Source organism: Mastomys coucha, unplaced genomic scaffold (genome assembly GCF_008632895.1).
Source record: "Mastomys coucha isolate ucsf_1 unplaced genomic scaffold, UCSF_Mcou_1 pScaffold7, whole genome shotgun sequence".
NCBI lineage: Eukaryota > Metazoa > Chordata > Mammalia > Rodentia > Muridae > Mastomys > Mastomys coucha.
The window spans coordinates 101,151,501-101,166,068 of NW_022196913.1; positions in this window are offsets into that span (position 1 = coordinate 101,151,501).

The window sequence follows — 14,568 nt, forward strand, 5'->3', positions numbered from 1 at the left end:
ACCTCAACTACAAAGACAGACACTACCTCAGTGTAAAAGGCTGGAAAACAATTTTCCAGGCCAGTAGTTCCAAGAATGAAGCTGGAGTAGCCAATCTAATATCAAATAAAATCAACTTTCAACCTAAAGTGATCAAAAAAGATAAGGAGAGACACTTCATACTCATCAAAGATAAGATCTACCAAGATGAACTTTCAATTCTGAACTTCTACACTCTAAATGCAAGGGATTCTACATTCAAAATAGAAACTTTAATAAAACTCAAAGCACACATTGCACTGCACAAAATAATAGTGGGAGACTTCAACACCCCACTCTCCTCAATGGACAGATAATGGAAATCGAAAATAAACAAAAATACAGTGAGACTAACAGAAGTTATGAAACAGATGGATTTAACAGATATCTATAGAATATTTTATCCTAAAACAAAAAGATGTACCTTCTTCTCAGCACCTCATGGTACCATCTCCAAAATTAACCATATAGTTGCTCACAAAACAGGCCTCAACAGTTACAAGAAGATTGAAATAATTTCTTGCATCCTATCAGAACACCATAGACTAAGGATGTTCTGCAATAACAACATAAACATTAGAAAGCCCAAATACTTGTGGAAGCTTAACAACACTCTACTCAATGATAACTTGGTCAAGGAAGAAATAAAGAAAGAAATTAAAGACTTTCTAGAGTTTAATGAAAATGAAGTCACAATATACCCAAACTTATGGGACACAATGAAAGCAGCCCTAAGAGGAAAACTAATAGCTTTAAGTGCCTCCAAAAAGAAAGTGGAGAGTGCATACACCAGCAATTTGACAACACACCTGAAAGTGCTAGAACAAAAAGAAGCAAATTCACCCAAGAGGAGTCGATGGCGGAAATAATCAAACTCAGGGCTGAAATCAACCAAATAGAAACAAAAAGAACTATACAAAGAATCAACTGAACCAGGAGCTGGTTCTTTGAGAAAATCAACAAGATAGATAAATCCTTAGCCAGACTAACTAGAGGGCACAGAGACAGTATCCTAATTAACAAGATCAGAATTGAAAAGAAAGACATAAAAATAGAAACTGAGGAAATCCAAAGAATCATCATGTCCTGCTACAAAAGCCTATACTCGACAAAACTGGAAAACCTGGATGAAACAGACAATTTTCTAGACAGATACCAAGTACCAAATTTAATTCAAGATCAGATAAACAATCTAAATAGTCCCATATCCCCTAATGAAACAGAAACAGTCATTAACAGTCTCCCCATCTAAAGAAAGCTCAAGATCAGATGCGTTTAGTGCAGAAGTTTATCAGACCTCCAAAGAAGACCTAATTCTAATACTCCTCAAACTATTCCACAAACTAGAAACAGAAAGTATTCTACCCAATTTGTTCTATGAAACCACAATTACCCTGATAACCTAAACTACACCAAGATCTAACAAAGAAGGAGAACTTCAGACCAATTTCCCTTATGTCTATCGATGCAAAAATATTCAATAAAATTCTTGCAAACTGAAACCAAGAACACATCAAAACGATCATCCATCATGATCAAGTAGGCTTCATCCCAGAGATGTAGGGATGGTTCAATATACAGAAATCCATCAATGTAATCCATTACATAAACAAAAACAAAGGAAAAAAAACACATGATCATTTCATTAGAAGCTGAAAAAGCATTTGGCATACCTTGGTGTGACTCTAACTAAGCAAGTAAAAGATCTGTTTGACAAGTATTTAAAGTCCGTGAAGAAGGAAACTGAAGAAGATCTCAAAAGATGGAAAGAACTCCCATGCTCAAGGATTGGCAAGATTAATAAAAATGGCCACATTGCTGAAGGCAATCTACAGATTCAATGCAATCTCCATCAAAACTCCAACTCAAATCTTCACAGACTTGGAAAGATCAATTTGCAAATTCATCTGGAATAACAAAAAACCCAGGATAGCCAAAACTATTCTTAACAACAAAGGAACCTCTGGTGGAATCACCATGCCAGACCTTAAGCTGTACTACAGAGCAATTGTGATTAAAAACTGCATGGTATTGGTACAGTGACAAGCAGTTGAATCAACGGAATAGAATTTGAAGACCCAGAAATGAACCCACATACCTATGGTCATTTGATCTTTGACAAAGAAGCTATAACTATCCAGTGGGAAAAACAGCATTTTCAACAGATGATGCTGGCTCAACTGGCAGTTAGCATGTAGGAGAATGCAAATCTATCCATTCCCATCTCCTTGTATAACGTTCAAGTACAAGTGAATCAAGGACCTCCACATAAAACCAGATATATTGAACCTAATAAGAAAGAAAGCAGGGAAGAGCCTCGAGCACATGGGCACAGGAGAAAATTTCCTGAATAGAACACCAACAGTTTATGCTCTAAGATCAAGGATTGACAATTGGAACCTCATAAAATTGCAAAGCTTCTGTTAGGCAAAGGACACTGTCAATAGGACAAAATGGCAACCAACAGATTGGGAAAAGATCTTTACCAATCCTATATCTGACAGAGGACTAATATCCAATATATACAAAGAACTCACAAAGTTAGGCTCCAGGAACCAAATAACCCTATTAAAAATGGGGCACAGAGCTAAACACAGAATTCTCAACTGAGGAATACCAAGTGGCTGAGAAGCACCTAAAGAAATGTTCAACATCCTTAGTCATCAGGGAAATGCAAATCAAAACATCCCTGATATTCCACCTCACACCAATCAGAATGGCTAGGATAAGAAACTCAGGTGGCAGCAGATGGAGAGGTTGTGGAGAAAGAGGAACACTCTTTCATTGCTGGTGGATTGCAAGCTGGTACAACCACTGTGGAAATCAGATTAGCAGTTCCTCAGGAAATTAGGCATAGTACTACCTGAGGACCCAGCTATACCACTCCTGGACATATGCCAAAAAGATGCTCCAACATATAACAAGGACACATGCTCCAGTATGTTCATAGCAGCCTTATTTTTAATAACCAGAAGCTGGAAACAACCCAGATGTCCTTCAATAGAGGAATGGATACAGAAAATGTGGTATATTTTACATAATGGAATACTACTTAGCTATTAAAAAGAGTGAATTTATGAAATTCTTAGGGAAATGGATGGATCTGGAGAATATCATCCTGAGTGAGGTAACCCAATCACAAAAGAACACAAATGGTATGCACTCATTGTTAAGTGGATATTAGCCCAGAAGCTTGGAATATCCAAGATACAATCCACAAACCACAAGAGACTCAGGAAGAAGGAACACCAAAGTGGGCATACTTGGATCCTTCTTAGAAGGGGCAAAAAAATACCCATGGAAGGATTTGCAGAAACAAAATATGGAGCAGAGACTGAAGGAAGGACAATTTAGAGTCTGCCCCACCTGGGAATCCTTCCCATTCAGTCATCAAATCCAGACACTATTGTGGATGCCAATAAGTGCTGGCTGACAGGAGCCTAATATAGCTGTCTCCTGAGAGACTCTGATAGTGCCCCACTAATACAGAAGTAGAGGCTCACAGCCATCCATTGGACTGAGTACAGGGTCCCCGATGAAGGAGCCAGAGAAAGGACCCAAGGAGCTGAAGGATTTGCAGCCCTTTAGGAGGAACAACAATATGAACTAACTAGTACTCTCAGAGTTCCCAGGAACTAAACCACTAACCAAACAGTACACATGGTGGGACTAATACCTCCAGCAGCATATGTATAGCAGATGATGGCCTAGTTGGTCATCCATAGGAGGAGAAGCCCTTGGTCCTGTGAAGGTTCTATGCCCCAGTGTAGGGGAATACCAGGGTCAGGAATCAGGAGAGGGTAGGTTGGTGAGCAGGGGGAGGGGTAGGGAATAGGGTTTTTTTGGAGAGGAAACCAGGAAAGAGTATATCATTTGAAATGTAAATAAAGAAAATATGTAATAAAAAAATTTAAAAAAATAGGATGGAATTCAAAGTCATTGACGACTTTTGGAGAATCCTAAACTTGAGTTGGAGAAAGACTGAAGCTCATTAATATAGCCCTACACATTTGCAACAAAAGAATAATGTTAGTACTGAAGCTAGTAGAATTTGTTCAAAGTTGTGCATCTAAATGATGAAGTAGATTTTATTCACAGTTCAAATTTTCTTTATATTATAACTACCAATACAGCTTTAATTATAATTTTACTTAAAAAAAAAAATCATCTATTATCTACTCTAATTGTTACATCCAGACCGGTCTATTGAGACTTTTCCTAATTCAATATTTTTTAGAGGGAACTTATTTAGAAAATGGATATTCTGTCTTATATATGGAACTTAGCCAATAATGTGTGTGTAAACAAAAGTGCATGCGGAAGCAGTATAACATGCAGAAAAGACAGTATGAAAGGCTAATATTAAAGGAGAGAAAGGACTAAAAGCAGGTAATGGACAGGAGCTATTAGAAAGCATAGAAAGGTAAGTGTTTTCTATCCTCAATTCTGAAATGTACTTTTTCTTTTGTCTTGGGTGGTAGATAAGTGCATAACTGATATTCAATACTTTCAATCTGGCAAATTCTAGTATATGATGCTTTTATCTCTCTGAAAGTTTTTTTTTTATAATGTAGTGTATAAATATAAAAGAAGGTAAAAGGATTGTTTAAAATAATTATTTTAAAATGGGTGCTTTGAGCTTTTTATAAAACACTGTATTCTGGATAATTTAGTAAAGAAAGCTCAGCACCTCACTGTTTAGAGAACATGGTTGCCTAAACAGCTGTATTTTAGCTGTCCTCCTCTACCCGCGTGTCTTCATTTGTACAGTTTTTGTGAACTGATTTTGTCATTATATTTTTTTTTTACTTTGATTTTCTAAACTAACCTGTTGGCACTTTTGCCTGAGTAATTTTGGAGGGTTGGATTGAGAAAGGAGATTCTTTTTGATTGAGAAGACTTTGATTTATGCTGTAGATATCAAATCTCTCTTTTAAATAGAGAAGCATGCCCAAAGGAAATTAATACTTTCATTTTTTTTCACACATCTGTCTATAATCATTCTAGAATTCTCATTTTCTGTGTGTTGTAAGGTAGAGTGTTGGATTCTTTTTTCACACCAAGATGAACAACTGTAGCTCATGCTATCTACTAAGCAAATTGCCCCCTTTCCATTAATTGGCTGCACCAACTCATTCATATATTTAGCTCTCTTGTTAATGAGTCTGTCTCAGAGCTACTTATTATTTTCCATTAGTCAATTTGCCTGGTGTTAGAACGATAAAACACTATTTTTATTACCATGGTCTTCGTATATATCTTGATATGTGGAAGGACTAAGCCATCTCTCTCTGTTATTTTTTTAGGTTAATTTAGATAGCTTTAGTCAGTTTAAATTTTAGCATCATTGTATCAAGTATATAAAACCTATATAATTAGAAGTTTTTATTAGGCTTGGTTCAGATTTGTAGTAGCCTGGAGAGAAATGATGTGTTTTAAATGTTATCATTGGGAGATAAGAAGTGTAACTCACTATTGCTTGCCTAGTGTGCATGAAACAGACACTGGATACATCCAAGACTAGAAAACAAAACAAAACAAATCAAAACAAACACAGTGCTAAATCTTCAAATACTTAAAAATCTTACTTAAAAATATAGAAGTTTGTGCATTTACTCATACCATGTTTTATGTCTGCTAAGGAGTTTTTGTGATTTATTTAATTTTAACTTTAAAAATTTTAATTAAAAAATTGTTTATCTTTTTAGCATGATTCCTGGACAGGTCAATGGTCTGCTGTATCATGGAGTATTTCATTTTGAAGCATTTTTATCTAGTTATGTCTAGGTCAAAACATAATGGTGGGTTACAGTATTGGGTACCCCTGTTGAATTCTCATTAACCTGTTATTTTGCCTGGTGATTCTCTTACAACTTCCAATTATAATATTACCTTTAAGGATTACACCATCCCTTCAAATTTTTACTTCTTTTTATTTCCTTATATCTTGCCTTATAAAGTTATTGGTGATAAGTGTCAGTGTGGTAGTAAAAATTAATCTCAATTGATGGTTTCTACCCCATGTTGATCATTCAATTCCCAGATAAAAAATCAGAAAACTTCTATACTTATAATAAGCCTTTAAAGCACTACAGCTGGCCAGATACCCTCAATGATATTATGTCTACTTCCCTGCCAATAAACCCCAAGTTATAACTTGCCATGTTCCATGTGGGCAGCTATTTACTTCAATTGGCCAATCTTCATGGCCGTATTTTCATGAATCACCTAACCCATTGCACCTTCTCCTCTCTCCTCCTTATGGTCCTCCAACCCCAAGCTCAGGAACCTGAAGTCCTCTCTCTGCCCAGCTCCAGGCTATAAGAATCTTTATTCAACTAACAGTTTTAAGTCAAGGAGCAAGGTCACATAGGATCATTTAATGTATATGAGGATTCTCTTGTCCCTGAGGCAACCAGGGTCAGTATTTTGCATTACAATACATAGCAACAGACCAAACCTCCACATGTTAGGTTCCTGTATTGCTTTAAAAAGAGAGAGAGAGAGAGAGAGAGAAAGAGAGAGAGAGAGAGAGAGAGTCTTGCCACTGAAGCTTACCACTCTGTGTACTGCCCAGCAAACTTTTGCTGCAGTTTTGGTTGTTTCACTTGGTGTACTAAAGCCTGCCTTGAATCAAAGGTTGTTTTTCTTTAGTTTCCATAGATTTGGCCATTGTGTCCTGAATTTCACTAGATTTTTCGCATCCTCATGCATAATCATAGAGTATTAGTCTGAATACATATTTAGTTTTATTTTGCTAGTATCTTCTTTTCATGTATTGTAGTGTGCTTAGAAATTATAAGGGAAGAAAAGAAAAAGATAGCTAAGACCGCATAGAAAAATGTCCAGGTAAAGAGTTTACACAGACTTATAATTATTAGATTTACCATTCTGGAAGCAATATCTATCTATCTATCTATCTATCTATCTATCTATCTATCTATCTATCTATCTATCTATCTATCTACCTATCCATCCCAAGGGATATATACTTGGCTTCTTAAACAATCAAGTTACAGTTACTTATTCACTGTCTTAGTTAGGGTTTCTATTCCTGTGAAGAGATACCGTGACCACCACAACCCTTACTAAGGAAAGCATTTAATTACAGATTCAGAGATTTACTTCATTATTATCACGGTAGGAAGCATCTTAGCATGCAGGTCAGCACTTTGCTGGAAAAGTTGCTAAGAGCTCTATATCTGCATTGTCAGGTAGCAGGAAGAGAAAGACAGTGGACCTGGCTTGAGTTTCTGAAACTCAAAGACCATTCTCATTGACACAGTTCCTGCAATAAGCCCACACATACTCCAGCAAGACCATACCTCCTGATCCCTGTTAAGTAGTACCACTCCCTAATGGCCAACCATCCAAATATATGAGCCTGTGTGGATCACTCATATTTAGACCACCACATTCACTGTACCTTATTTGTGTTGACAGAGAATTAGTAGCCTCCAGGTTGAGAATAAAGTTTCCTCCCTAGATTCATACAATTGATCATTTGGTATCCAGTATCTATACTCTTCAAAGGTTCTTGAAACAGTGGAAGTGGAGCCTACTTAGAGGAAGTGGGCTCCTGATTGAGCAGGCCTTGAGCTTTACCACTAAGTTCCAAGTCTCCTTGTCCCTCTCTCTGCTTCCTGGTCTGTGGATGTTATGTGATCTTCTGCCACTGTGAGTACTATACCTTCCTTGTACCTTTAAATGGTGAACCAAAATAAGTCATTTCTTCCTTAGTTGCTTCTCCTCAGTGGTTTGCTCATAGTCAGGCCAAAAGTTACATACCATTTATCATTCAGAGAGTCAAGTAGTGAATGTGTGCATCTGAGGGGCAATGTAGGAAGCACTAGGGATCTGCCTCCAATCTAAGCAACAGTTGCACTGAAATTTTGTAGTCTTAAAGCCTTAAAGGCTTTCATGAAGGGATTTTTATTAATCAGCAGTTAAATTCAGTTCTTAGAGCAGTATCATTTAATTACCCACTCCTTATCCACTGCTTCATGGTAGGCAGATGTATACATATTCTTGGAGCAGCATGACTATAGCTTGCAGGAAGAAGCCTGAGCAAAGGAGTCTTGCCCTTCAAGTACTGAGTATCTGTGCTTTGATTGATAGCTGCTCCTTCTGATCATGAATGAGACATGGCCAGTGTTTTCATCCCTCACCTCCTTCTTGCTAGTCCTTCTCTAGCTGAAGGAATTTCCAGAAACTTTGAAGGCTTATTGTCTCACTCACTTTTCTCTGCATCTAAGAAGCAGATATTAACAAGGAGGAAATTAATAATCAACTGAATATATCAGAAATGGAAACTTATCACCCATGCACAGGAGTAAGCATAAAATCAGAAAAACACTGAGAACACCTAGAGTTTATTCCTCAAGGTCTTTAGCACAAAGAGGAGTTTGCAACAATGAAAACAAATTGAAACAGATCTCAGCAGCCAGAAAACATCCAGTAAGCTCATCTAAAGACACTGTATTATTCCTAGAGATATTAAGTTAAAGTCTGAATAAGGGAAAAAAGGATAGAGAAAGGTGAATACCATCCATCAAGCAGAGCCATGAACACTACAGAAGACTAAGAAAAATAAAAGAGGCAAAGAAGACATTTGGCAAGCTAATGCTTGAACACATCCAAAATTTGATAAGGGGGGAGAATCAGTTAAATATAAAGCTCTAAGTTCAACAAATTCCAAAGAGCAGGAACTGAGAGACACACACTGAGAAGTGCAACTAAGCTGTCAAAAGCCGAAATGAGATCTTAGAACCCAGTGAGGGCAGGAACTCATTATAAACAAGGGATCTTTAACAAGGTCACCAGCTGAATTCTCATCAGAAATATTTGAGGAGAGAAGGCAGTGGTCTGATACATTAAAAGTACTAAATAAAGGGGTTTGCAACTGCACAGGAAGAACAATAAGTTCAACCAACCAGACTCCCCCCTCCCCAAGCTCCCAGGAACTCAGCCACCAACCAAGGAGTACACATGGAGGGACCCATGACTCCAGCCACACATGTAGCAGAGGATAGCCTTGACAGACATCAATGTCAGGAGGAGAGGCCCTTGGTCCTGTGAAGGCTTGATGGATGCCCCAGTATAGGGAAATTCAAGGGTGGAGAGGCAGGAATGAGCAGGTGGGTAGGGGAACAGCCTCATAGAAGCAGGGGGACAAGGGATGAGATAGAGGGTTTCAGGGGGGACCGGGAAAGGGGATAACATTTCAAATGTAAATAAAGAAAATGTCCAATAAAAATAAATTTATAAAAAAAGAAAGAAATTATCCATTAAGGATATAATTTTCAGCAAAACTGTCCTTTAAAAATGAGAAAGATTTTAAGATATTCCAAAGTGCAAAAGCTGAAGGATTTTATTGCTACTAGATATGTCCAGAGTGAAATGATCAAAGGCATCCTGCAGGTTCAACTGACCAAAAACTGGGTAGTAACTCACAAACTTACATCAGTCTGAAGAAATAAAATTCCCAGTCAAGATGAATGCGTACACTATGACAAAAAACGGTATTGAAATACAATAGTATATTACTACATTTTAAATGTCTGCTAAGTGATTAAAGAAACTATCATTGAAATTTTGCTTTCAAATTCCACATTTTGTTTTTCACTTCTTCTTAGGAGAAGCAATGTATCCAAAATTATTGGTTTATCTTTCTTGGACATTCACTGCAGGATGATGTAGTTTTGTAACATTAACAAGTAAAAGAAGATTTTCTCTCCTGTGACTTTCTAAGGCCAGACCAGCCTGGAGGCACAGGCCTCACAAGTGGCAGGGCAGCCGGGACAGGTGTAGCTGGAGCCTTCTCTGCCCCTTCCCTGCAAGTGGGGAGTCTGCCTTCAGGAAGTGCTTTAACCCAGGGACTCCAGTAAGGATTCTTTCTACCTCAGACCATACCTAGGAGGGACAACAGATCCACAGTCCTCTCTGCACCTTTCCCGCAAGTGGATATCCTGTCTACAGGGTATGCTCTGACCCCAGGACTCAGGATGGACAACTGATCCACAACCATCTGCACCTAGGTTTTACCAGAGGAGAGCTGATCTTCCAGAAGTACTGACACAGGCTTACAGACCCACAGGAGGAACAAGCTCTAGTCAGAGATAGCAAGAACATCTAACACCAGAGATCAACGGATGGCAAAAGGCAAACACAAGTATCCTACCAACAGAAACCAAGACTACTTGGCTTCATCAGAACCTAATACACCCACCACATCAAGTCCTGGATATCCCAAAACACCAGTATAGCAAGATTTGAATCTAAAATCACATCTCACGATGGTGCTAGAGGAATTAAGAAGGACATGAATAACTCCCTTAATGAAACACAGGTCAAGAGGTACAACTCCTTAAAGAAGAAACACAAAAATCCCTCAGCCAGACTAACTAAAGGGTACAGAGACAGTATCCTAATAAACAAGATCAGAAATGAAAAGGGGAGATATAACAACAGACGTTGAGGAAATCCAAAAAATCGTGAGAGCCTACTACAAAAGCCTATACTCAACAAAACTGGAAAACCTGGATGAAATGGACAATTTTCTTGACAGATACCAGGTAGCAAAGTTAAATCAAGATCAGATCAACGATCTAAACAGTCCCATATCTGCTAAGGAAATAGAAACAGTCATTAGTAGTCTCCAAACCAAAAAAAGCCCAGGACCAGATGGGTTTAGTGCAGAGTTTTATCAGACCTTCAAAGAAGACCTAATACTAATACTCCTCAAACTATTCCACAAAATATAAACAGAAGGTACTCTACCCAATTCGTTCTACAAAGCCACAATTACTCTTATACCTAAACCACACAAAGCCTAACAAAGAAAGACAACTTCAGATCAATTTCCCTTATGAAGATTGATGTAAAAATACTCAATAAAATTCTTGAAAACCAAATCAAAGAACACATCAAAATGATCATCCACCATGATCAAGTAAGCTTCATCCCAGGGATGCAGGAATGGTTCAATATATGGAAATCCATCAATGTAACTCACTATATAAATGAATTCAAAGAAAAAAACCATATGATTATTTCATTAGATGCTGAGAAAGCATTTGACAAAATCCAACATCCCTTCATGATAAAAGTCTTGGAAAGAGCAGGAATTCAAGGCCCATACTTAAACATAGTAAAAGCAATATATAGCAAACCAGTAGCCAACATCAAAATAAATGGAGAGAAACTTGAAGCAATCCCACTGAAATCAAGGACTACACAAGGCTGCCCACACTCTCCCTACCTATTCAATATTGTACTTGAAGTCCTAGCCAGAGCAATTAGACAACAAAAGGAGATCAAAGGGATACTAATAGGAAAGGAAGAAGTCAAATTATCACTATTTGCTGAAGATATGATAGTATATTTAAGTGACCCCAAAAATTCCACCAGAAAGCTCCTACACCTGATAAACAACTTCAGCAATGTAGCTAGATATAAGATTAACTCAACAAATCAGTGGCTTTCCTCTACACAAAAGATAAACAGGCGAGAAAGAAATTAGGGAAACAACATCCTTCACAATAGTCACAAATAATAAAAAATACCTTGGTGTAACTCTAACTAAGCAAGTAAAAGATCTGTTTGACAAGAACTTCAAGTCTCTGAAGAAGGAAACTGAACAAGATCTCAGAAGATGGCAATCCTACCAATCCCATGCTTTTGGATTGGTAGGATTAATATAGTAAAAATGGTCATCTTGCCAAAGGCAACCTACAGATTCAATGCAATCCCCATCAAAATTCCAACTAAAGTCTTCTCAGACTTAGAGAGAGCAATTTGCAAATTCATCTGGAATAACAAAAAACCTAGGATAGGGAAAACTATTCTCAACAATAAAGGAACCTCTGGTGGAATCACCATCCCAGACCTTAAGCTGTACTACAGAGCAATTGTGATAAAAACTGCATGGTATTGGTACAGTGACAGGCAGGTAGATCAATGGAACAGAATTAAAGACCCAGAAATGAACCCACACACCTATGGTCAATTGATCTTTGACAAAAGAGCCAAAGCCATACTGTGGAAAAAAAGACAGCATTTTCAACAAATGGTGTTGGCTCAACTGGCATGTAGAAGAATGCAAATTGATCCATTCCTATCTCCTTGTACAAAGCTCAAGTCCAAGTGGATCAAGGCCCTCCACATCAAACCAGATACATGAAACCTAATAGAAAAGAAAGTTGGGAAAAGCCTCGAGCACATGGGCACAGGAGAAAACTTCCTGAACAGAACACCAATAGCTTATGCTCTAAGATCAAGAATTGACAAATGGGACCTCATAAAGGTGCAAAGCTTCTGTAAGGCAAAAGACACTGTCAATAGGACAAAACGGCAACCAACAAATTGGGAAAAGATCTTTATCAATCCTATATCTGATAGAGGGCTAATATCCAAGGTATACAAATAACTCAAGAAGTTAGACTCCAGAGAACCAAATAACCCTATTAAAAATGAGGTACAGAGCTAAACAAAGAATTCTCAACTGAGGAATACCAAATGCCTGAGAAGCACCTAAAGAAATGTTCAACATCCTTAGTCATCGGGGAAATGCAAATCAACACAACCTGAGATTCCACCTCACACCAGTCAGAATGGCTAGGATAAAAAACTCAGGGGACAGCAGATGCTGGAGAGGTTGTGGAGAAAGAGGAACACTCTTTCATTGCTGGTGGGATTGCAAGCTGGTACAACCACTCTGGAAATCAGTTTGGTGGTTCCTCAGGGAATTTGACATAATATTACCAGAGGACCCAGATATACCACTCCTGGGCATATACCCAGAAGATGCTCCAACATATAATAAGGACACATGTTCCACCATGTTCATAGCAGCCTTATTTATAATAGCCAGAAACTGGAAACAACCCGTGTCCCTCAACAGAGGAATGGATAAAGAAATTGTGGTACATCTACATAATAGATACTACTCAGCTATTAAAAACAATGAATTTATGAAATTCTTAAGGAAATGGATGGATCTGGAGAATATCATCCTGAGTGAGGTAACCCAATCACAAAAAAACACACATGGTATACACTTTCTGATAACTGGTTATTAGGCCAGAAGTTCGGAATACACCAAGTACAATCCACAAACCACAAGAAACTCAAGAAGAAGGAAGACCAAAATGTGGAAACTTCATTCCTTCTTAAAAGGGGAAACAAAATACCCATGGAAGGACTTGCAGAGACTAACTATGGAGTAGAGACAAGGAAGGACAATCCAGCTGTCTCCTGAGAGGCTCTGACAGTACCTGACTAATACAGAAGTAGAGGCTCACAGCCATCCATTGAACTGAGTACAGGGTCCCCAAATGAAGGAGCTAGAGAAAGGACCGAAAGAGCTGAAGGGTTTGCAGCCCCTTAGGATGAACAACAATATGAACTAACTAGTACCCTCAGAGCTCCCAGGGACTAAACCACCAACCAAGGAGTACACATGGTGGGACTGATTGCTCCAGCAGCATGTGTATAGTAGAGGATGGCCAAGTTGGTCATCAATAGGAGGAGAGGCCCTAGGCCCTGTGAAGGTTCTATGCCCCAGTGTAGGGGAATGCCAGGGCCAGTAAGTAGGAGAGAGTGAGGTGGCAAGCAAAGGGAGGAGGGAGGGAACAGGGCTTTGTTCTTTTTGGTTTTGGTTTTGGTTTTTGTTTTGTTCTGTTTTTTGGAGGGGAAACTGGGAAATATGACATGTAAATAAAGAAAATATCTAATAAAAAAGATTCACTGGGACATTATGAATAAAGTTGCTATGAACATGAAAAAACAAGTAAAAGACATGAGGACAAAGTAATTAAATAGCATGGTGTTTATCATGGAAATTAGGCTGATATATGTTTAAGTTAAAAATGTTAGAAATTTCAGATTTTTAAATGCAATTCTCATACTATCACAAAGGAGGGAGTTAAAAATATACACAAGAGAGAATGAGAAAGGAATCCAGCCATCTTTCTGCATAATCATCAGATTAAAACAAAGACAGTGATGTGGAGCATCATCAATGCACAGTAAGGCTCCTTGTCTACTGAGGGTTTCTCTCCCTTCCAGGCTGCAGCCATACTGGTGAGTATATTAGGGAAGGCTAACCCTGTGTCCTTAAATGGCAGCTCTAAGGTTCCACCTACAAATACTGTAACAGCAGCTTTTAAGTTTTAACATGTCATTTTAGGGTTTATTCATTCAGGCTTAATTGTTTTTGTTTATGTGTATGCCTGCATGTATGTCTGTGGACATATAGGTGCTTGGTGCCAGTGGAGACCAGAAGAAGGCATCAGATTCCCTGGAACTGCAGTTGTAGGTGGTTATGGATGCTGGAACAGAAGGAAGTGGACCTGGGTCCGCTGCAACAGAAGGCTCATTTATTTTAATTGTTATGGAAAGGGTTTGAATACACATATTTTTGTGGTCTATGCTCAAGCCTTGTCATCTACCCTCATATGAAATATACCAACTTACAACTACTCATTTCTATTTTAGACCTCAGTGTCTTAGTTATTTTCATTATGAACTGTAATATATACTACAAATTCA